Here is a 25,550-nt window from a genome sequence, read left to right on the forward strand (position 1 = left end):
CCCTCTCTCCTTTTCACAGCTGCCTTTTGAAGGGGAACAATCTCACACAATGTGGCTTAATGACAGCACTGCCTCCATCTCCAGCAATTCCCAGCCCCCAGCCCCTCGGCCTCTCTCTCTCTCTCTCTCTCTTTTTCACTTGATAATCATCATAATTGTCATAATCACCCTGTAGTTAAGAGACGGTACCTGGGACATTTCAATCAATTATAAAGTGACCTAATAAAAGGTCAGGTGTCTGTGAGAGCAGGCAGCCGTCGGGAGGGTGAGAGAGACACACACAGGCACACAGTCACACGTGCAGGAATGCACACAGAAACCACAGTACACACACACACCACAGGTACACACACACACACCCCACCCGTACAGATACACACATACATCACAGGTCCACATTCTCACATTCTCGTCTGTGGTAAACGTGCAGACACACCATGGTGTACATGCAAACACAGCAGGAACACCATTAGCACACACACCACAGGCACACACACATACACACCACAGGTTCACCGTGGTACACACACACACACACACACACAACCAGTACATAACGTATATCTCTAGGCTCATCTTTACCCAATGTATTCACTGATGTCTTAAGCAGCACTGACAACAATCTGAAATTTTATCTTATGCATGCACTTGCATCACACATATATTGCTTGAACTTTCTGAAGACCACTCAGATGCATGCTTTTCATTTCTTTTTTTCACCAAAATAAACTTACTGTGCCTGGTCAACAGCACCACTATCTGAGCACCAGTTTGGGTCCCAGCTGCTCTGCTTCTGACCCTGCTCCAAACTAAGAGTCCTGGGAAAGCAGCAGCAGATGGCCCAACTGCTTGGGCCCCGGCCACCCATGAGGGAGACCCGGATTGGGTTCCAGGCTCCTGGCTTTGGCCCAGTCCAGTCTCAACTGTCAGGACCATTTAGGGAGTGGGTCAGTAAATTTCTGTCTTTTCCTCTCTCCTTGTCACCTTGCCTTTCAAATAAATGTATCCTTTTAATTGCACTCTCCATGAGCTTTTTGAAGTGTGTGTGTGTGTGTTTCACTCACCTCCTCCTCCCATGCGCTATGGGATCTGAGGGCAGGGGGGAAGTTGAAGAATACACACCACAGTCCCGAACTTGCTGAGTTCCAGTCCTGAAGCCACCATCATCCAGGCACGTGACCTTGGGTCAGCAACCAACCTCTCTGGTGCTGTTTCCAGCAGCTGTCCAGTGGGCATACTCAGAGCCGCCATCTTGAGGGCTATTGTGAGAACTGAACAACGCCAACACGTTGCAGCAGTCACCACACCCTCCCCGCCTCCCCCCGTCCCCCGCCCCCTATCCCTGGCAGGTGGTTGCCATGCTGGGAAGAAGGATGGCTGCCCTTCGAGGCAGAGGAACTGCCATGGGATGCATTGCACTCCTCAACATGGCCCACAGTCAATATAAAAGGTACGGGTTGTTTATTTCTAGAATCTTCCCTGTGATACATCAAGCATAGTAGCTGAAACCACAGATTTGGGGATTCTAAGGAGCCCAGGATGCGAGTAAGCTCTGTACGTGTTGCAGCAGTGTCCCTAACCTTGCAAACACTGCCTTTCATGGTGTGCATGCCAGCTCAGTCTCTCGCCTGCACTGGCCCTTGGGGCTGGACACGCCTCTCATTCTCCCCACTGTCACTGTTGTTCGGAGGAGGGATGCAGGCCACAGGAGTGTTCCCCGCTGGGGGCTGTGAGGCCCCAGCACCACTCTCCTGGCATCGGCCCTTCTGCTCCACGGAGGTCCCACACGAGCAGCTGGCAGCAAAAGTGTTTCATAAACACGTACCCCTCCCATGTATGTATGCCCATCCACCCCAGCCAGCTGAAGCCCAGAGTCAAATACGCTTTTGATGCACTGGGGCCTCCTAGGCGCCTGGATCTGCGGTGGCGAGGCTGAGCCATCTGCCGCCAGCCTGGGGCTATCGGGAGGGAGCCTGAGGCAGGGAGGACCACGCAAGGGTGAAAGAGCTGCGTGCTGCTCTGATGCCAGGTGCTGCCGTCCATTCTAGCAGAGCAGGGGCGGGTAGTCAGGAAAAGGGCAGAGCTGGCAGACTACCACCACCCACCTGTCGGACCCAGCAGCCCCCAGACCCCAGCTCCCTACCTCAGTGTACTGCAAAGAGCTGTCAGCTGGAAAGAGCCACAGCCAAGGGCCAGGAAACTGACTAGACAGGAAAGTTCTAGGTGGGAGGAGCTGGAGAGAGACCCTTGCTCATGGGCCCCTCCAACCAAAACCAACCAATTGAGTCAGAGCAGACAAGGTTAAGGTGAGAGCTGGAATAACCTTGAAAAGAATTTGCTAAGATCCCCCTCCCCCACACCAAATTTCAACAGCAGATGTGATTTTTGGAATTGACACCAAGTTACAGAAAGTACACAGGGCTAAGGTCAAGTGTCTGGCGACCTGAGTGGTGCAGCCTCAATTTGAACTCTCAGCGAGTCAGTCTCCTCAGCTGTGGAGGAATGATTCCCGCCTAGGTTATCAGGGTTGATGAGGTCTGAGAAAGAATAGCAATTCTCTCAACCTGTCGCAGGGTGAAGTCTTTGTGAATAATGTCATGGTTAGAGTTTTTGTTTTTTTAATAAAATACCTGCCTTCTAGGTTTTTCAAATGCACAACTCTGGGTAAGCTCATCAAAGACAGATTTTTTTTTTTTTTCTGTGATGTCTAGAGCCGTAGCTTGGGTTTACCCACGGGGCTTAAGGCCATTTCCTGGACAGCGTCCTCAGTGCCACCATTTACCCACTGAGATCAGCACGTGGCACTAGTCAGAACAGGGTGTGGGGAACAGCCGGAGGGCTCCTGGGGTCCATGTCCAGCCACTGAGATGGGGGTTTGGGGTGGTCTTACCAGAACAAAGAACAGGAGCAATTGCAAAGGAAAGAGGATTCCAAGAACAGCAGAAGAGCCCTGGGACTTCCACGTCTGGGACACCTTCGGGGCCGCCCAACCAGAAGGGCCAAGGAAACCCCGGGGACATGGCTCTGCCTTCGTATGCAGGAAAATCAGTCTTCCTCAGACTGGCCCAGCCATGAGGCACAGAGCACAGGAGGGACATTGATTCTCCCAGTCCCTAGGTCACTCGTCTGCAAGCACTGCCCCTGCTGCCTATCACAGCAACGCAGCTGGGCTCCCAACAACCATGACCCTGACCTACCCCCACCTGCCAGCCACAGGTGTGGGGAGTGGGCACCTCTCCTTACCAGGGCCAGAGTCACCCTGCAAGATCTTGAAATGGGGGCCCAGCATGGTAGCCTAGTGGCTAAAGTTCTCACCTTGCACATGTCAGGATCCCATGTGGGCACTGGTTCCAATCCCAGCAGCTCCACTACCCATCCAGCTCCATCTCTGTGGCCTGGGAAAGCAATCAACGACGGCCCAAAGCCTTGGGACACTGCACCTGTGTGGGAGACCTGCAAGAAGCTCCTGGCTTCAAACTGGCTTAGCTCCAGCTATAGTTGCTACTTGGGGAGCAAGTCAGCGGACAGAAGATCTTTCTCTCTGTATCTCCTTCTCTCTGTATATCTGCCTTTCCAATAAAAATAAATAAATCCTTTTTGAAAAATTTTGAACTGAACAGAGGGGACACAAATGCATGCAGCAGTCGGTGCTACTCCCTGTGACCCCCTGGAGCTAAAAGGGCCAAGTCCTCTTCAGAGGTGTGCAGAAGAGAGACGCAGGTGGACCCGAGAAGATGGGCAGCAAAACAGAGAGAGGCTGGCATTGGGGGCTCTTGCTGCCAGCCCAAGGCCTCTGGGGGAACCAGCTCCTGCCTCCTTTCAGTCAATTTCTCTGTAAGACGAGACACCTGGACCTCTACCTGGAGTCTCTACCGTTTCACCAAAATGCTAACTAACGTGCTACCTGCACACATGCACTAAACACAGCATTGATTTACTAACACTGCCCCCCTCTGCTTTCCCGGGCATCCCATTTTCAAAAAACAAATGTGGGGTCCCGAGCAGTAACCTAGTAGCTAAAGTTCTCACCTTGCCCACGCCAGGATCCCACATGGGCACCAGTTCATGTCCCTGTGGCCCTGCCTCGCATCCAGCTCCCTGCTTGTGGCCTGGGAAAGCAGTCGAGGACGGCCCAAAGCCTTGGAACTCTGCACCTGCGTGGGAGACCTGGAATAAGCTCCTGGCTTCTGCCTTTGGATTGGTGGCAGTTCCAGTCCTTGTGCCACTTGGGGAGTGAACCAGAAGATGGAAGATCTTTCTGTCTCTTCTCTACTCTGTAAACCTGCCTTTCCAATAAAAATAAATAAATATTCTTTTAAAAATGTGAAGAAGGTGGGGGTACAGGGCAAGGTGGAGGAGTGTCACTGCCCGCAGCGATGGACTTGGTGCAAGGAGACGATAATAACATTCGTGGACTACTGACTGATGGTCAATAGCCGAAGTTTATTAGTGTCATCAGACTTTATACACTGAGGGTCGTATGGGGAGGGGGGGAGATAAGGGAGGAAGTATTGAGCTTATCAACAAAACCCATCAACTGTTTACTTTTGTTTGGAACTCCTTTTTTTGTTTTTTGTATATTCTACCAAATATTCTCATTCATATGCTGTCCCTCAACTGTTCTCATACAAATGATATCCGATCAGTCATACAAAAGGTATCCATTCAGTTGTTATCATACAAATATTATCCAATCAACTGTAATCCTGTGCTCACTGACCTTCTAGGGTCACAATGTCCTCCTACAGAGGAGTGGGAGCGCCACCTGTGCCGGACAGATGAACCCGTCCCTTCTCCCCAGGTGGGCCCAGCCTGGCCCTGCCATGGTCCAACAGTCAAAGACACAGCAACACTGGCAGCCAATACATTTTACAAGGTTCCAGTCTTTCATTGACATCTTATAGCCTTGCAAAAAGGACCCAGTTCACAGAATGGGTTGAAGGCCAGTCAGGAAAAGCTACTGTTACTGTCAGGACAGGAGGTGGACTAAGTAGGGCTGGCCCATGAACCCACCGGTATGCAAAAGATCTGGCATTGGGAGAGGTTCTGATGGAGGAACCTGGGCAACTCCTCTGACAGGACATAGTCCCTGCAGGTAAGTGCAAGAACCACAATATGGAGCAGCCCAGACCAGGCCAGGGAAAGGTACCCACCAGCATACATATGGCACAGGTTGGGGTGGACCAGGCTGAAGCAGTTCACATCACTGGCTGGCAAATCTGAGCACCAGAACAGAGTGTGAGTCATACCAAGTCTGAATGCACCACATACCAGTACACATTACAGCTAGGACAGGGTGCCAGCTGGGCTGGGCTGGGTTAGGCTGTAACCCTTACCAGCATCAGCTGGAATTGGGGGTGGGCCGTGCCAAGCTACAGCACCCACTGCCAAATGCCTAGCCAAGGCCAGCCATGCCAGACTGGGCCGCAGCACCCAACCAGCACACATGAGAACCAGTGGGGGAGTGGGAAAAGCCAGTAGGGGGAATGTGGAAAGCTGCCCTGCTAGACTGCCATGCGCACTGGAGACCATGAGTTGGGACAGAGACAGACCAGACCCGGCAGGACTACAACACCTGTGGGCCTCAGGTGAGCCAGATCAGGGGAAAGCCAGGCTGGGCTGACTGTTCCAACTGGTGCAAGCATAAATCAGAGTGGGTGAGGGTTAGTTGGGTGTTGCCACAGCATCAGCAGTCAGAAGCTGGCACTGGGGCTTAATTCTGTCAAGTTAAACCACAGAACCACCTGGAGAGCATGATCTGGGAGTGGCCTAGTAAGGAAATACTGGGCTCCTCCCTCTTGGGTTACCACTCCCACTGGACAGCATGAAAACCAGGCCTGCTGCAGGGGTGGCTAGACAGAGAGGCACCGAACAACATCCGTGAGGGCTGGATAGTTGAGAGCTGGTTAGATGGAACTAGGCTTTAATACCCATTGACATGTACAAGAGCCAAATGAGATGGGGGACAGACTGGACTGAACGGCACCCTCCAGCACGTGTGTGGGCTGGAAAGTATGGCTGGTTTGGTTGAACTAGGCTTCAATGCCCAGTGCCATGTATAAGAGCTAAATGAGATATGGGACAGACTGGACAAGTCTGTTGTACATACTGACAAGCACAGGAACCAGGGTAGGGAGCAGGCCTGGTGGAGGTTATTGGGAGTCACCTCGACTAGGCTGCAGCTCCAACAAGTTTGCGAGAGGGCCAAGTGTGTGTTGGGCAGAATCAGGCTGGACTGCAACACACTTCGGTTCGTGTGGCAGACGGGTCTGGAAACAGAAATGACCCAGCAAATGCAACCACCAGCATGTGCATAAGCTGATTGGGGTGACAGACTGTACTGGACTGGACCATGTACTGGCATTCACACACAAGAATCAGGTCTGGGAACACCTTAGATGAAGTTTATTTGGGGATCCCTCCAACTGAACTGCTGATCTCAGAACCCCAACCATGGAGAGAATCCCAGATTCCACGGTCTGACCATGGAGTGCATGTGTCAAGGCAGAGCCTTCTCAGAGGCTCAGACAGAGCAGTGGACAGCATATACAAGTGCAAAAGGAAGAAATGGCGGCCCATCGGAACCTGCAGAGGACAGCTGGTACCACAACAGAGGACAGAACAAATCGATCATCTGCCCCAGCCATGTGTTGATGGTGAAGATCTGGGCAAATGGAGACTCTATGGTGGATTTTGTCAGCCAGTGAGAGATTTCATTGTGCTTGGAATGGCGAGATTGGCAGCAATTCAGAACTGTTGGGCTATGGAAACCACTTGAGCAGTGCCCTCAGAGCATGCCCCACACCAGGGACCCTGGGATGGGGTGGGAGGCTAGGTGGGGCTTCTCCCTTTATCTCCCTCCTTATCCCAGAAACACACACACAAAAAATGTGGAAACAATGATCTTACCCACTTTCCTGTAACCTTTGACCCTTTGTGCCCTAATCAACTATGTAAAGATTATCAAAATTTAAAAAGGGGGGGCACCCAGTTCAAACCACAGGCTCTGAAAAGCCTCTTTCCTTGGGTCCCCGGAGCCTCGCATCCTCCAACCTTATACATGTAGCCTGGCTCTCAGCAGCGTGTGCAGTGGCCTCTGCCTCCCACCTCATCATTCTCAGCAACTGATTATGCAAGCATCTGGGACTCTGAGCTTTTTTGATCTCTCAGGTCTTCCTTCCTCCTATTTCCACACCACCTCCCCTCCGCCCAAAAAAAAGACGGCAGCTAGAACCTTCCTCATCCCAACCCGTCTCTGCTTGGCCTCCCAGTTTTGGCCCACAGCAGTATCAAGACATGGCTGGCTAGGGCAAAGGAGGGGAGAGTGGAGCCCTAAAGAAGTCAGGGGGTAAGTGGAAGAGGCAGACATTTGGCATAGCAGTCCAGGTGCCCACAGTCCATACAAAAGTGCCTGTATTCAAGGCCTGCCACTGCTGAAACTGCCTGCTAACGTCCACCCTGTCTCTCCTCTCCGCAAATCTGATCTACCTTTCCAATAAAAATAAATAAATCTTTTAAAAGTTTAAAACAAAAAAGGAAAAGTCAGCAGGTGGGCAGCAGGGAGTAACAGCCTGGAAGCATCTCAGGTCCTTCAGTCTGGACCCTGCCCCTTTGAGAGTCGTGGAGCTGTGGGTCACCTTCCCAGGGACAGCTACAGAAGGCTGGCCTTCACCTCCACCTGGGGCATGTGGATCCAGAGGCTCCACTCCACCCCCACCGCACAACCCCTCCTTAGCTGCTATTTACACCAGCTCAAAGTCTTTACTCTCTCTGCATCTCCTGCTGCCCTGCAGCCACAGGGCTTTGGACTCCAGGTCATCTCTGCCCAGGGCACCCCTCACACTGCTGGGCCATGGCCTCTCCCTCTCCCCTGCTCCCTCCTACTGAGGCCATCTAAATTCCAGTCATCTCCATGCATATGTGGATGCACACACATGCGTGCACAAACCGGACTTCCTTTTTTTTTTTAAGGATTTACTTATTTCTATTGGAAAGGCACATTAGATTTTTGGAAAGAAAAGAAGGAGAGATGGAGAGAAAGATGTTCCATCCACTGGTTCACTCTCCAAATGGCCACAACAGCTGGAGCTGAGCCGATCCAAAGCCAAGAGCCAGGGTCTTCTTCCGGGTGTCCCAAGTGGAGGCAGGGTCCCAGGGCCTTGGGTCATCCTCGACTGCTTTCCCAGGCCACAAGCAGGAAGCTGGATGGGAAGTGGAGCAGCTAGGACATGAACCGGGACCCATATGCAATCCCGGCACTTGCAAGGTGAGGATTTAGCCATTGAGCCATCACACCAGGTGCACCACTTCCAGCTGGACCTCTCAAGACCAGCCGGAAGCTGACCGCCTCCTCTCCTTGGTATTCCAGACCCTCTGCAGCTTAGCTCCTTCCTACCAGCCCCACCTCCATGACTCAAGCCCTTCTCCCAGCTCGGCTCCCTGTCACCACTCCGAAGGCTCATCCTGGCCAGCCCCTACCTGCACCTGCATGAATCTGGCCCGTGTTTTCTTCTTTGGGCTCACACATGTGACTGGGATGCTTCCATCTTTCCACAATGCCATACTCTAGCTATAAGTTCTCCAGCACAAGTACTGGGTCCTTCTGGAACCCAGTAGCTTCTCCACCATCACCGAAAGCAATCCAGTGCAAGTGAGTAAACACTAATCTCATGTGTAGGTGAGTGGACGGATGAATACCAGTGTGTGTCTGTGTGTGTATAGACATACACTCACACAAAGAAAAGTCCAGAAGGACACAGTCATTTTTTTTCTCCAGGGCTGTTGAAACTTCCCATTTTTACTTTATATTTTTAGTGTTTTAATTCATTATTGCAAATCTATAGCATTTTTGAAATTCTTTCCTTTAAAAAAAAAAGGACAGAACAGGCATTTGGTGTGACAGTTAGGAAGCCACCTGGCGCGCCTAGGCCCACAGCAGGGTCTCTGGTTGGAGTGCCCACTCCTCCACTGCTGCTAGGAGGCAACAGGTGCTGGCTCAGGTGCTTGGGGGCCTGCCACCTGCAAGGGACCTGCACTGCACTGAGTTCTGGGCTCCTAGCTTCCAGTGGTTCAGCCCCAGCTGTTGTGGACATTTGGGAGTGAGCCAGAAGCTAAAATCTATCTATCTCTCTCTCTCTCACACACACACACATGGTATAGCCATCCAATAGAATGATTCAGAATAAAAATGAGTGAGGAAGGGGTAGATGTTTCTTGCAGTGGCTGAGTCGCCACTCAGGACATGTACAGTCCGTAACAGAGGGCCTGAGTTCAAGGCCCAGCGACATCTAGAACTGTTGAGTACCTCCTGGGAGGCAGTACATGACAACTGAGCTCCTTGGGTCTCCAGTGGACCCAAATGGAGTTCCAGGTTCCTGGCTGCTACCTGGCTCATCCTCGTGTTTGTGGGCATTTGGGGAGTGAATCAGCAGATGGAAGAACTCTTTTTCTGTCTCTCTGGCTTTCAAAGAAATACATTCAATTTTTTTAATGAAGTACTGATAGCACCTCAGTCCCAGGGAGGAATGGAGCAAATTGACCCACATGTCTCAGAGAAGAGTGGCCCAGGTCAGCTGGAGGACTCGGAGGCAGCAGCTGGTGCCAGCGGCTGGTAAGTCAGCAGCAGGTGGGTACGTACACACGTTGGGGGAAGGAAAGCAAGCAGACTTATTGGAAGGCTCCCATGTCCTGCCACTGCCTCCCACACGCACACAATAGGTGCTGCATACGAAGTTGGGGACGTGGTGCTGGGTAAGCAGTGGTCTTTGACTTCGGGGATGGGACAGACCTGTGTGCACACCCTATCTCCGCCACCATCACTCCTATACGCATGATCTTGAATGGAGTTTTGGTCATTGTAGTAGCTAGTCTTCCTCCTAGTCTCTTCCTCCAGCTGTACCGCCCCTCCCGAGGGAGAAGTTCCTATGACCATCCTTCTCTCCCTTACTCACAGAGAACCCTGTGAGCACCAGGGACCTCCCAACTCTATGCCACGCTAACGTTTCCTCCTGGACCCACTAGTGGCACCACATTCAGGCTTCAACAGAGGGCTGTACTCCAGTCCCGGCTCCATTTTTCAAAGTCCTGGTGCAGGGTTATGATCATCTCAACTTTCCCACAGCCATCAGGATGTGCTATAGAGACCCAGCCAGGACAGAGGGCATTGCCCAGACAGAGACTAACACAGCACGTACACCCTGGATGGCTCCACACTCCCTGGCTCCACCAGAAGCTCAGTATCAGGGCACACAGTCCCCACCCAGCCAAAGGGGCTCCAACCCCTGGCATGCCCTCAGCGTCAGCCTGGGGTGCTTCTGACCCCCCAGAGTCACACATGAGTCTCCGGGCATCAAACCTGGCAGCTCACCCTGGCTGCTCTGCAGGGATTGCTTCTCCTTGGACCATGGACCTCCCTATGGAAGGGGCTGTGAGCACTCACCTCCTGGTCCCCTACACCAGGATAAGCTCAACTCTGCATGTGTCCAACGGAGCAGAGAGGTCAAGCCCTGATACCAACCTGCTTGGATTCAAATACAAGCTGTACGCAGGTTCGAGTCCTGGCTGATGTGCCTGGGAAGGCAGCAAATGATAGCACTTGTACTTGGGCCCCTGTTACTTACGTGGGAAACCTAAAAGAAGCTCCTGGCTCCCAGCTTTGGACCAGCCCAGCTCTAGCCACTGTGGTCATTTGGGTAGTGAACTGGCATGTACTGTGTGTGTGTGTGTCCCCTTTTCTCTCTGTAGCTCCATCTTTCAAATAAAAAATAAATCATTTTTTAAAAATACAATCTTAATCACTACATGCTATGTTGTCCCGGGCTGGTAACTGCACCTCTCTGAGCTTCCAGCTTCCATCTTCTCACCTATAAAACCAAGAATAGCACTCATCCCTAAGGACTGTGCTGGAGGTTAGCAGAAATAAAGTCTAGAAAGTGCTTAGCCCAGAGAGTAGCACACAGTAAGCTCTCCATATGGCCTAGTATTACCATATTGCTAGCACTTCAGCCTGTGCTGACTTCTGAACTTGAACTTCACAATATCTTAGACCTGTGTATCTGGAAGGAAGTTCATTCCAAATAAGACCTCAGAGAGGTCAAGAGCCCACTGGGCCACTGTGAGATGACAAAGGCCGAATTTCTCTCCTCGGCATCTCCCCGCTGTAACACTCCAAGCACTCCTTCCCATCTGGCCCCTTGTTCCAGATTCAGGACACATAGAGTTTTATCACGCTGTTTAACTTCCTCCTCTGGAGCTGTGTATTGGCATTTGTGTATGCAAGTGTGTGAGTGCACAGAGGTTTGAGAGTTAGAAGGACTGGTTGTGTTTTGCTGTACACACTCGGGTGTCTGCACTTGCATTTGTGTGGGGTGAGTGTGAGCATGTGCCAGCATCTGTGTGTATAAACATGGGTACCCATGAGAAAGTTTTGTTAAGTGCATGACATGTGGCTGGCTGGGGGTGAGTTTTCTCCTGCACATGACGATAAGGTAGTGTAAGACTGGGGCTGGTGCTATGGAACAGTGGATTAAACTGCTGCCTGAGATGCCAGCATACCATATGGAAGCAGCAGTTCAAGTCCCGGCTGCTCCACTTGGGATCCAATTTCCTGCCAGTTGCCTGGGGAGGCAACAGAAGTGATGACCATGTGCTTGGACCCCTGCCACCCACATGGGAGCATCAGAATTCCTGGCTCCTGGCTTTGGCCTAAACCAGCCCCAGATTGTAGCCAATTAGGAACTGAATCAGAGGATAGAAGATCTCTCTGTCTTTCCCTCTCCCTCCCAATTACTCTGCTTTTCAAACATGTCCTAAAATTAAAAAGAAAAGACCCTGGAAGGCAAGGCTGTGGCTTGTAGATTTTTCAGTGCCTGGCATACAACCAGCCTCCACCAACACAGAGAGCACAACGTGTCTAAAGTCTCTCCAAGGATTCCCACCTCTTCAGCAGACTTTTTAACCAAGCTCAGCAATTCCATCAGGGCTCCTCCCTGGGGGTCGCACCCCACTGGCCCATCCTGCACCTTCCCCAGACCAGGCAGGGAGTGCAGAACAGCTGGCAGGAGCCCTCCTGGAAAGGCTAGGCAACATACCCCACCCTCCCCAATCTGAGGTGCGGTTGCTTAAGCAGCAGTAAAGGAAACAAAAGATGAAATCCATCAGCCATTGGCAGCTGTAAAAAAGAGCAAACCCGCTCAGCAGAAAGCCACCCGCTATCCATCATCCGGCCTGCTCCACTTCAGCTGCCCGAGCAAGAGTTTTTTTTTAATGCCCTCCAATTCATTTGCATTCGCACAGCCACTCTTTTATGGTATCAGGGGTTGCCAAGAAGATCTGAGCGGTTTTTTAAAGATGTTGATAAACCATTTCCACCAGGGAATAAAAGTTGTTGGATTTTTTTTTTTAAGGAAAAAGAAAACGAAAGTTTTCCAAAATAAGACATTCCTTCTGCAGAGGGCTGGGGAGGTGATTGTGCAGAAGTATTGAGCCCATAAAACGAAACGAGGGCCTGGGCCCAAAAGCACTCTGCATTGGTGAGACTAGCAATTCATTCACTCTGCAACTGGGCTGGGACTTGAGACTTTGCACGGTCACCAGGAGGAAGTTCAGAGGCAGCCTGTGTCTTGTCTGTGACCAGGATCTGTGACCCTGAGGCTCCGTCATCTCAACCAAGTTTCTAAACCTTCCAGGCCCACTAGCTCTGAGAGGGCAGCAGTTAAAGGATTCAGCAGGAGGCAATTCTCTTTCCCTTCCGGGTCAGAGGGTGCAAAGAATGGTCAGGGGTATCCCTGCGGTCTGGTGGCCTCTGACAAAGCACTTGCACGGCACTGCTGTGTTTGCAGCTCAGCTCTGGCTTCACAACCCAGGGTCAGTCCCTTTCTGCAGGCTAGGCTCTGAAATCTGTATTACAAAGGAGAATTATCTACCGTTCATTCTGCTACAGGAGTTGGATATGATCGTGCCCCATGTCACAGACAATAAAGACTTGGAGAAGACAAGTAGCTTCTCCAAAACAATTCTGGCCAGGATTTGAACATGGGTTCTCTGATCCTTGAATCATGGTTTTTCTTGCCTGTAATCTACATGCCTGGCAGTTGTCCACTATCTCCATGCATTCCTGGAATCTGGGAACAGGAAACAGCAACAACAGAGGCTCCTGGTCCAACTGGAAGGACTACAGGTGTCATTCAAGGACCACCCAGTCAAAAGAGCATGAAGTCCCCACCTCCACTTGATCGCAAGCAAGCAGTTTTAGATGCTCTCTCAGTGTGAGCTTCATACCCTTTACAGCTGTCCTCATGGGAGGGCATAGGCGACTGCTTCTGAACACACAAGCCTCACCATCTCTGCTCCTAACAGGATTATCCTGACTCCATCACCCTGGCCAATGTCCCCAGCATCACCTACAACCTCTGGGTCAGGACACAAAAGTACATTTGGAATTCAAGTGACATCTAGTTGGAAGAGGAGACTCATCCCCAGCTCTCTGCTCTTCCTTGGTCCAAAGTCCTAAAAGCCTGGAGAAGATGTTGTAAGGAAAAGGTTCTCTGAGAAAAGAGGAGGTTTAGAGCCCCATGGTGGGCACTTCGGTATCTGGTGCTGGCAGGATAAGAGAAATTGAAATGGCAGGGTGTGGGGGGGTCGGTCCTGCAATGAAAGGGGTCAGGACTTTGCCAGCTTCCTCTGGACAGCTGCTTGTACGCCCCATCATTGGCCAGTTTTATGTCACTTCACCTTCACAACAAGGAGATACTTCCTAGTCATCCTCTTTGATTGAATGTGAAAGTGAGACTCAGAGCAGCTACACCAGTGAGCATGACTTGTGACCAAAGTCACAGAAGAGCCAAGATCTGAGTCCTACATCCCAACTCCAATGCTATACTTCTGCATGCTCAGTGGAGTTCCTATCATAGGATCACAAGCTGGGGCAAGTATCAGGATGCAGCTCACATCCCCTTAGAGACAAGTGCCCACTAGAGACCCTTAGAGGTCTGTCCTATCAACTGCCATATATAATCCATCATTTCTTATCCCCAAACTCCTGTATTCCCCTTGTATAGCTAACCCACCTGAGAGCCAAAGTTAGCACCTCCCTCTCCCTAACTCACCCAGGTTTGACTCATTTGTCCTCCATGCATGCCCTCCTGCCTGAGCCCAGTAGCTAAGGCAAAACAAGGCTCACGCCCTCTCACTCCCAGTTCCTACCCAGGGACGTACAGCTTTCCCCCACCAAGCAATTTCCTGCTCTGGAATGGAATCTTCCACCTTTCTCCCCTCCCTGACTATGGATCAGAAAATAGTCTGCACAACACCTTAGAGAGAGACCTGGGTTCTGACACTGGCCAGCTTGTCCACTTGGGCAAACGTCCTCTGACAATGACTCAGTTTCCTCATATGGACCCTCTCTTCCACTGGCCAGAGAGCCCAGAGGTAGTAAAGAGCTGGTTGTTGGCTCTGAGGAGTTTACAGTAGAACAACAAGACAGATAAATGATCATCAAAAGAGTCTGATAAGACTTGGAAAGAAAAGTGCATGAACCAGAAAGAGCATAAAGGAAGGAGCAATTAGGGAATGGATAATGGCTGTGGCTGTTTATTGATTACCTGTAATGTGCTAGGCATTTTCCTTGTATAAGCTCTTCTAATCTGTACAGATATAATTATCCCACTACTCAGATTAGAAGGCTTATAGAAGTGCAAAGACTTTCTCAAGACTACAGCCTCTTTTCCCATGCATATACATAGTCATTCTTTTTTAAGATCTATTTATTTTTATTGGAAAGGCAAATTTACAGAGAGAAGGAGATACTGAAAGGTCTTTCATCCACTGATCCACTCCCCAAAGGACGACAATAGCCAGAGCTGAGCCAATCTGAAACCAGGAGCCATCCCCTTTTTCTGGGTTTCCCAAGCGGGTGCACGGTCTCAAAACTTTAGGCCATCCTCTATTGCTTTCCCAGGCCACAAGCAGGAACCTGGATGAGAGGTGGAGCAGTCAGGACACCAACCAGCACCCATATGAGATCCTGGCACGTGCAAGGTGAGGATTTCACCACTAGGCCATCACACTGGGACCTCATACACATAGTCTTATCCATGACTTCCTTCCAGGAGTGTCAACCTCAGCTTCCTCACTTAGCCAAAGAACAATGAGCATAGGGTAATCTCTCTGTGACTTCTATTGTCTCATTTGCAAAATGGGATACTATGAGAACCTACTGGAAAGGGAGTGCTAAGACCGTAAAGGCTGTAGATTGGGCAACATTTACCACAGTGCCTAGCACAGAGTCAGCATGATATGCTACCCTTACAATGCTGTTTTGGTTGTCCTCAAGGGCACCATCTTTCTAAGAAGATTTATTTATTCAGCAAACAGAGAGTAACAAACACAAACAGGGAGTCCTACAGCCAAAGCTGGGCCAGGTCAAAACCAGGATCCAGGAACTTATCCAGGTCTCCCACATGAGTGGCATAAGCCCAAGTTCTAAAGCCATCTTCCTTTACCTTCCCAGGCACATTAGCAGGGAGTTGGATCAGAAACAGAATAGTCAGGACTCAAACCAGCTCTCCACTATGGGATGCTGGCATCTCAAGCCATGGCTTAACACACTATGCCCCAACAGCAGCATCTTGCATGAACCCTCAGTCTCCATAGACCCACTGAGGATTCTGTCTGTTTTGGTGCAAGGATGCAGGAGGGAGTCACCTGCCCTCACTGAGCTCTGTCCTAATTATTGACAGAAGCCTCCAGCCCCTCCCACCAAGTTAGCTCTCCCCCGAAGCTCTGGTTCTGAGGGGACTCCTTACACACTGCCACTTCCACATCACATTGTCGGGGAGGTCCCCCAGATCCCCCTTATTTTCCCAGCCAAGAAAAAGGAAGCCTCAGGGGCCAGAGATATGCCAGTGGAGGCAAGAGAAGGCTATCTTCCCCCTGGATCTGGGGGAGGGTAAAAGGCATTCCTGTAACTCATGAACAAAAGGCCTTCTGCTGCCAGGAGTGCTGGGTGTTGGCAGCTGTCTCAGTACCCAGCCAAGAGACTCATGTCAGAAACTGCCCATTCCTGGTGAATTTCAATGAGCGACGCTTTCTGCAGTGAGAGGAAAGCCATCGTTCAAAAGCTTTGGGCTCCTTTGGCTTAGCAAAATACAACCACACAGCAAATGCTGCCTTGGGGGTCCTCCCAACCACCAGATCCCTCTCCATGCTTTCTCTTGGGTTGGGTGCTACAATACGGGTATGTATCAACACCATCTCACAGGTAAGCAACCATTTAAAGAGCAAAAGTTGCAAGGATAGAGACCTTCATGGGGAGCTCAGGTAAAGGGAATCTCAAACTCAACATGGGACAGAGAAAGTTTCCCAGGCAGGTGGCTTTGCAGGATGGTCTCAGAAGATGAGGAGAAGTCCATCAGGCAGTTGCCCGGAAGTTAGGCCAGCTGCAAGAGGTGGGCCTGAAGCCAAAGTGCCCATCCCATCTTCCCCTGAATCCAGGATGGCACATATATTTCATCCCACATGTCAGCTTTGATGGATTGGCAGTGTCTACCTAAATGACTGTTTGAGAAGGATTATGAGAACATATCTGGGCCCAATGGGAAAGAAAGCTGTGATTGATTAGTGCTGCCTGTCATGGGTGCTGGGTCAGGAAGGGTAGTACATGTGTTTTCCCTGCACTTCATACTCAGAGTCCCTGCCAAGAAATATTGAGATGAATCTCAAGTCTCTCCCTCTCTGCCAGACCAGTTAATGGAGTGGCAGGTGCACCTGGGAGACAAGCAGATTTTCTGGAAGCCATGAGGCTGCTCCCGCGTTCTGTGGACCTCCAGCCAGTGGGATCCAGAGGTGCATCAAGCAGCACCAGCCTTTGCACTGTCCCCTGGCACCTTGAGGAGCATGTAAGGGACCCTCCTGGGAGATCCACTGAATCCCCCAGACACTGACAGGCTTCTGGAGTAGGACTAATGTCCAAGTTGGGGCAGGCATTGGCGGTGACGTAGCAAGTCAAGTCTCCACCTGGGATGCCTGTATCCCACATCAGAGTGCCATTTCAAGTTTCAACTACTCCACTTCTAATCCTGCTCCCTGTGAATGTGTCTGGGGAACAACCGAAGATAGCCCAAGTACTTCAATTCCGGTCAACCACATGGGAGACCCATATGGAATTTCTGACTCTTGCCTCCAGCTTGACCCAGCCCTGGTTATTATGGCCACTTAGAGAGTGACCCAGTGAATTGGAAGCTTGCTCTCTCTCTTCCTCCATCTCAATCTCTCTCTCTCTCTCTCTCTCTCTCTGTCTTTTTCTTTGTTCTTTCTTCTATGTGTGTGTGCCTGTGACTCTGTGTGTGCCTCTGCATTTCAGATAAAAATGAAAATAAACTTAAATGTGTAAATGTTCTTCAAATCTCGTGTGCAAACTTGGGGTTGCTTCTGAGTATTTGATAGCTTAGGAATCCAGGAAGTTAATTCTTTCTGGGAAAAAAATACATATTCCTGGTTTTTGACAGTCTCTCAAAAACATCCACGCCCTGTCTTCAGTCACTGCTAAGGACAAAATGAAGTAGTGCTGCCTGCAATCAAATAGCCAGGAGGGTTTGTGGGACCCAGGGAAGCAACAACTCTCACCTTCTTTGTATTGCAAGAACAGTAGGAACTGACTACCTGACAGACCATCTCATGCAAATGTGGCGGGATGCGTTAGACATTCTGTTGGGACCCTGGAATGGGAGAAGCTCCTGGAAACTGTGGAGCATAGGAAATTGAATCTGATAGGGGATTGGTGATCTGGATGAGGATTTGGAGATGGGATGTGGGGACTTGAGTGGCAGCCCTAGCACCTGAGCCGCGACGCATGGGAACCACATCCCTTTCTCCAGAGCATCCATGTCTGCCTTTCAATACACATTAGTTGGCGTATTAGGTATCATCTGTCTGTTTGTCCCACAGGTCTGTGTATTCAAGAAGGTTGATGACTATGTCTGATTTGTTCCCACCATTACTGGCAGAGTGATGGGCACACAGCAGATGCAGCCAATAAATGCTTCTTGAATGAAAAGGTGAATGGATGAATGGAGGAGTGGAGAAGACAGTCCTCCAACAGAGAAGCAGCATCTTGGGGAACTAAATCAAACACCTCATTGGTTTGGAATTTGGAAGTGAGCCATCTGCAAATTGCTTATTTATTCTGATCTTAGGCAAGATGTTTAAATTCTCTGCACCTAAGTTTTCTCATCTGTAAAACAGGAGTAAGAACAGTTTCTACTCTGTAAACTTATTATGTAGAGTAAGTGAATTAATACACCTAATGCACTTAGAACAGAATCTGACACGTAAAAAGCCCTGGTTGCCATCAAGGAAGCTAAACAAACATAGTGAACCTAGCTACAAGGCAAAGGAATGCAGAGCATAGAAAGAAGACTGACAGAAGTAGGAATTGATGGCTTCTACGTCATTTCATAGGGTGGAGAGGGCTCATTCGTGGTGTCAGGGAACCCATCAAAGGTACCGGCCAGGCCTGGACAGCAGTGATGGGGAACAAGGTTGGGGGAAGATGGGCTGAGGCTCACCACAGCTGTGGACATGTGTGTGGTGGGCAGCGTCCTGCAGTTGGTCCTGCTTTGCATTGCTAAGCCGAGTTCATTCTGCTCAGAGAGGTTAGTAAACACTGCAGGCTCACCCTCTGACTTACGCTACTGAACTGAAGCTCCTGATACTCTCAGCTCGGTTCCTGCAAGAGCTGTGCATACTGACCCATTCAGCCAACATCCAGTGGTACGCCATGGCTTCTGGCATGTCTGTGGATTGGTTATATGAGGCAGGAAGTTGGATCCACCTCACCTCATGTTTAAAGCTTCCGAGCCTACCTCACCGCCACCACCCCCCCACCCCCACTTGTGGATGCTTCAAGTCTCAGAGCCTCCAGCCTTCCTGGCTTTGATGGTGAGGAAAATAGCTAAATGCATGGAAAAGGGAACAGTGAGGCCCTGGCAAGCTGGGATTTCAGCAGACTTCCCCACCGCCCCACCCCTGCTTGTCCCGGCCCAGGCCTAACTAGGACATGAAGGACCTAGCGCCTCTCTACTCATCCTCATAAATAACAAAGACAATGACCTCTCAAAATAGAGGGCAACTTCACCTCCCCTGGGTGTCTTGTTGCAAATGAAATAAGCTGTGTGCCTTTGGTAAGGAACCATGACTCCGGCCCACAGGTCCACATCATGCCAGCACATCCATGAGCACTTTTACCCACTAGTCAAACAACTCTGGAATTTGCCACCAGTTACAGACAGCAGGTCTCCTGCAAACTTTTCGTATCAACTGCCGTTTAGTTTGCAGGTGGCAGAGAGAAGACATCATCGCGGTGGCAATCTTGATCTTCCTGCAAGTCCCCAGATGTGCCAAAATCAGTCCCATTTCTTCTAAATTTATCAAAGTGTTGACAGACATAAAATTGCCAAGCTGTCAGTAGAAACAGAGGACTTGCTTCAGTTTTCAAAAATAAATGCTTTCTAAAGAAGGCCCAGGGTGGAGCTAGTGCTAGGCTGGAAATACAAAGTCTCAGATTGCACTTCTTGGCTTGGTCATCACAGACTGGGTAGAAATGAGAAGTCACGTGCCCTCCCAGCCTCATGCTGCCCTTCTGTAGGCTGTGGGGCCTGGATGATCTGCTGAAAAACACCTCACCACACCTCCAGGGAGATCTCAGCCAGGGCCATCCTCTACTATGCTCCCTCTCTCCAAATGCTGAGCAGTAGCGTTGCCTGGCATTTTTGTCTCTGGCGATTTGAGGGATACCACCATTTGTTATAAATAAGTAAACAGTGCAGGGTGGAGCTGAGGGAGGGGCCGGCTGAGGCCCTTGGAGAGCTCATTAGTGGGAATAGCTTATACTCCAGCTCTGACTGCTGCTCTTCAGCCCCATTCACTGTGGGCTGCAAATGAAAGGAGAGGAAAGAGGGGCTGGGGAAGACTCATCTGCATGGAGCATTGGAGGCCTGAGGGAATAACCAAACTGAAGGGGAACAGTAAATCCACCCTCAAACCCAGGTTAGATGTAGGGGCCTGCCCACACAACCACAGGGCCTCTGGCTGAGGCTGTGTCCCTGAATTGAGCATATATGGATGCCTCCAAGGAAGATCATCCACCAGTAAGCCAGACCTTTGATAGGTGTGAACACTTCAGGGAACTCCTCCCCCTGAAATAGGTCAGTGTCATGGTCATTCCTTTTGACACTCATCTGAGAACTGTTGGAGAGTTAAAGAGCAGAGAGGGAGTGTTAAGTGACTGAGAGATAAAAGTCTCTGACTGCCCAAGAGCTGTCCGTGGTGCTGACGGCCTCTGCCTGAGGCTGGCACCCTAATTGACTCCATCCTCCACACCAACTGTCAGCCCACACCATGTCCCGTCATGCTCACCCAACTGCAAAGTCAAATGCCTGCCCAGATTTGCTTCCTATTTCTGTATTATTCCATCTTTCCCCAATGCATGCTTGGTCTGACCTGACCCAGAACCTAGCAGCTATTCACATAAGCCATTGCCTACCCTTGTGGTCCATGGACCCCAGCCTTTCCCAGAATGGCAACCTTACTTCCCACTCATTTCCTTAAAATACACCCATAGTCAGTGAATTAGCCACAGTAAGGGATGTTTGGTCTTAGCCTAGCGTCTAGAAAGCCAGGCTGCAAGGTCAGAGGCAGGAGCATAAGACCCCACCTTCCCACTGCCCCCCAGAGTAACAGAGTGAGGCCTCCCAATCTTGCTGCTTGGAACCCATCCCCACAAGTCAGCTGGTGAGACAGGATCCCCAGTCCATGGGGTAAGTCCCTGGGAATCTCCCTACTCCCCTTTCCCACCCAATTTGCCCACACATTCTCCATCTTTGAGGAGCTGAGGAAAAAGCTCTATCACCAGTATCAGTCAAATGACCAACTGGAGAATAATGATCTCCCCTGTCTTAGCATGTCCCCTTCTCCTTTCCTAAGTCCCAGCAAGTGACCCTGAGCAAGTCATTGAGTTTCTCCCAACTAGATTTACCATGACGATCGCCCCAGGCCATGTGAAATAATAAGCACAAATGTGTGAAATTAAGGGACATAATCTAAGAGGTGGTCCCCGTCACTCTGCCAACCTACCCAGGCCTCCTGGGACCTGAGCCCTGTCCAGGGATGCTGGATGCTGGGTCTAGAAGAACACAGCGGCATTTCACTGGGCCAGTGCCATGATGTGAATGCTGTTGTCTCCATTCTACAGATGAGGCTCAATGGCTTGTCCATGGCCACATGGTTAAGGTTCCCCTAACCAGTTCTGTGTGGCTCCCAAACCTGTTATTTTAGCCATCAATCTAACCTGTCTCCCTCCTGTCCATGAAATACTCCCAACCCATTAGGGTCAGATCTTGCTTCCAGAAACCCAGAGCAGCCACTCTGGGTGACCAACCCAGAGGAAGGCCTCTGCTCCCACAGACCCTCAGGTCAGATCTTTTCTAAGCTTTGTTTCCTATTTGAAACAAACAAACAAACAAAAACCTGACCTCAGTTGCCAAGGTGGCTGGAAGCAGGAGCACTGGGGAAATGGCCAAAACTTCTCCAACATTCTAGTGGAAATGCAAAGCCATCATCCCAGGATCCTTCATCACAAGATGTAGGGTGGGACCCAGTCACCTCAGTTGTGTCAGGATTCCAGCACAGGTAGCTCACCTTGCCTCCTGGACTCCCACTGCAATGGTCTCTTCTCCAGGCTGAAAGGCAACATCACAGGGATGCCACGCATTACATTGGTGATATTGCTGTCCTCATTCTACATTACAGAGCTCATGTAATACTTTTTGTCCCCTTTTCCTAACTGTAAAAATGAGAAAAATTAAAGCCTATAGAAGGAGAAAAAGTAAATTCTCTGAAATCCAACCACTGGTTCCTGATAAAGCTGGGACTGGGGACTGGAGTGTTGACACTTAAGCCAACACAAAGTACACAAGCCCCAGAGATGGGTAAAGGGAATGGTGGGAGGTGCAGCCATGGCAGCAACCAAGCCTTTGAGTCACTTTGTTGTGGGTTCTTTCATATTGATTAATGAGGTGGTCCCTGCTGGAACAGTGCTGCGTTGGGATGCCATTTGCTACTTCCCCGAGGAAAAATCCCAAAATGATGACCACAGCCCCAGTCCATGCATGTGCGCACACACACACACACACACACACACACACACACCAGAAAGCCTCTCATTAACAACTCCCAGGCCATCTGGTATAGCAGCTCTGGGGCTGCCGGGCCTCGTCATCAGGTGCAGGGGATGTGACAAGAGATAGCACTGAGTGGGGCTGTCAACAGCAGGGGAATTGGTGCAGCACACTGAGTTGGCATTCGGAGACAACACGAGTGCACCCACATCCAAGTCTGGAGCAGCGAGGCATCTCCCTAGAGCTCAGCTCAGCTGCATCACAGGTCTACAGCAGAGAGTGGGTTGTGAGGCACAGGAGATCAAGCCACCCCTTGGCAAGGCCCACCTCCTAGATCAGAGAGCCGTGTGATCCTGGCTGCTGCTCAACTTCCAACCCAGCTTCCTAGAAGTGCACCTGGGAGGTAGCAAATGATGACCCAAGTACTCAGGTTCCTGGCAGCCATCTGTGAGACACAGATGGAGTTCTGAGCTCCTGGCTCTGTCTTTGGCTGATACTAGTTGTTGTGGGCATTTGGGAAGTGAACCAGTGGACTGAAGATGTCTCTCTCTCTCTCTCTCTCTCTCTCTCTCTCTCTCTCTCTCCCCCTAAATTTCAAGCAGATCCAAGTAAATAAACACTTTCAAAAGGCGCGGGGGGGGGGGGGGGGGGACTAGAGCAGCAGCATCCAAAGAATTGTCTGTGATGATGGAAGCTTCTTCATTTGCTTTGTCTGAAACACAAGCCCTTAGCCACATGTGACTATGGATCCACTGTGGTGAAACTGGTGGAGAACCAGTATTTTTACTTTAATCCATATTAAAAACGAATTGATTTGCTGGCAATGCTGTGAACCTGAAGGGAAGTATCCCACAGAGCTTCCCACCCTGATTCCAGCTCAGTCCTACAAACATCTTTGGGGTTCACAGCTGAGCCATTCTGAGCCTCTCAGCACAGCAGGGTGTGAGGAGACATGGGATCTCAGAGGATCCCTTGTCCCCGCCTCCAGGTAAGCGTGGAACCCTGCTCCAGCTAATTGGGAAAATACATTAAGAACACGGCTTACAAATGGCCCCATGGTTCCCACATCTCATTTGCATTGAGCCGTTGTTACCTTATTGATTATATTAAATTAGGAACTAGTCATACCGTCTGTAATGCAACAGTTATCATCATCAAACCAATTAGTATCAAATGGAATGTGGTCCTGTGGCTCCAGCTCTGTACTCTGAGGTCCCCTGCACTGTTTGCTTGGACTTACAAAATGATCACGTCTCTAATGAAACAGTGACAATCAGCAGAAATCTCCCCAAGAGAGATTCTCTCTCTCTCTCTCTCTTTCTCTCTCCTTGTCACAGAAGCCCCAGAAACACAATACAACCAGCATCTTTAGGAACCCATGTTTTTAGAAACTACCATGAGCCCAGAAATCTTTCACAAATTAATCACAACTTTATGTCCTTGTCTCCTTCCCACCAAATCCACACACACCCACAGCTCACTCATGCACACACAACACAGCCACACATATGCCCATACACTCTCACATGCTACTGTGCCTTCCACACAAACCTATACCCAGCCTTCTCTCACACTCTCAAGGCAAGCACAGTTGAGACTGTCAGACACAGCTCACTCATGCAGCACACACAATAGGACATAGACATACACACACATACAGGGCTTTATCACACCGTCCCTTGGTCACACACAAATGCACACGTCACTACACAGCATTTTTGAGGTCGGGGGCCCAGCAGGAGGATCCCTAAGACCCTTTTGCATACCTGACTGGGCACAGAGCCTCAGCCTTTGTCCGAGCTCACACTCTGCCACCCCATCTGGCATTTCTACCCCGTGGTATGGTCTCAGCCATACCGACAGACCACAATGAGCCTTGCAGTTCTCTGTGTCTCAAGGCCTGAGAAGGAGCTAAGCAGGGAAGAATGGTGAGAAATCAGGTTCTCTGAGTCTGTGAAGAGAAGCTCCGTCCTGGCCCTGGCAGGTGTCTGTTCATCCATGTGCACCATTCTACCTGCTCACCGGGCTGGCCGAGTGCTTATCCCATGGCGGGCACAGAACCAGTTCTTTTATCCCACAGCTATTTCCTGAGCACCTTCTTGGAACAGGCGCTGTTCTAGGTGCTGAAAACTCAACCATGAACAAAACACAATCCCTGTTCTGACGCTTCCAATTAGAGGCCAGGATAGACCAGAAAGGATACAGCATTCCACACACAGCACAGAAGGACTGAATACGAAGGGGCCAGAGCACGGGTGCTGTTGGAGACGGCAGGATCGGAAAGCTCTCCCTGAAGAAGGGACCCGTAAATTGACTTGCAGCAGGGAGGGATGCACCATGCAAACGCCTGGGAGGAGAGCAGGATGGGCAGCCAGTGCACAGGCATGCATCAGATGCACAGGTGGCACTCGTCAGGGCAGTCACGCAGCCAGCATGGCTGGAGAGAGCCAACCAGGGAAGTGCAGAGGAGAGACCTGTCTTAAGAGAATCATCTCACTTAACCCTCTTGGCCCTGTAGAATAAAGACTTATCACTTCCAATCTAGGGACAGGAGAACTGAGGCTCAAAGAGGTAACAGGACAGCTCTAGGTCAAACAGGTCTGCAGACTCTGAACAGACACGCCACAAGGTCTGCACCCCCAAACACACCCACCCAGGCACCCTCTCACTGCCAGCCTGGTCCAGGTCTGCTAGCGTGATGTCCTGCCCCAGATCACACTCCGCACGGCCATCACGAGTGATGTATTAGTGCATGGTGAGAGCTCTCATTACACACATTATTACAATGCTCATGATCACAGTCATTAGTGGAGCTTGCAACTACAAACACCATTAATCACTCCTAACTTGTTCCATCACCACCACTGGGCCCTTCCCAGGATCCTGAGCAAACACACACACACACATACACACTCCCCTCCCCTGAGTCTGGTGCTCCCAGTCCTCCTCCACCTGCCCTAGATGCCTGCAACAACCCCCTGTTGCCACTCCCACTGGATCTACTGCCCAGCACTGTGGCTCTGACTCACATCTTTGTCTTTGTAGAAAAGAGAAGGCCCAGTGCAGTAGCCTAGTGACTAAGATCCTCACCTTGCATCTGCTGGTATCCCACATGTGCGCTGGTTCAAATTCCAACTGCTCCACTTCCCATCCAGCTCCCTGCTTGTGGCCTGGGAAAGCAGACAAGGACAGCCCAACTTTGGACCCTGCACCCATGTGGGAGGCCCAGAAGAAGCCTTGGCTCCTGGCTTCAGACGGGCTCAGCTCTGGCCATCGCAGCTGCTTCAGGAGTGAACCAGCAGATGGAAGATCTTTCTCTCTGCCTCTCCTCTCTGTAAATCTGCCTTTCCAATAAAAAATAAATAAGTCTTTTTTTTA

Source organism: Ochotona curzoniae, unplaced genomic scaffold (assembly GCF_017591425.1).
Source record: "Ochotona curzoniae isolate NIBS_2020 unplaced genomic scaffold, NIBS_Ocur_1.0 contig_2404, whole genome shotgun sequence".
NCBI lineage: Eukaryota > Metazoa > Chordata > Mammalia > Lagomorpha > Ochotonidae > Ochotona > Ochotona curzoniae.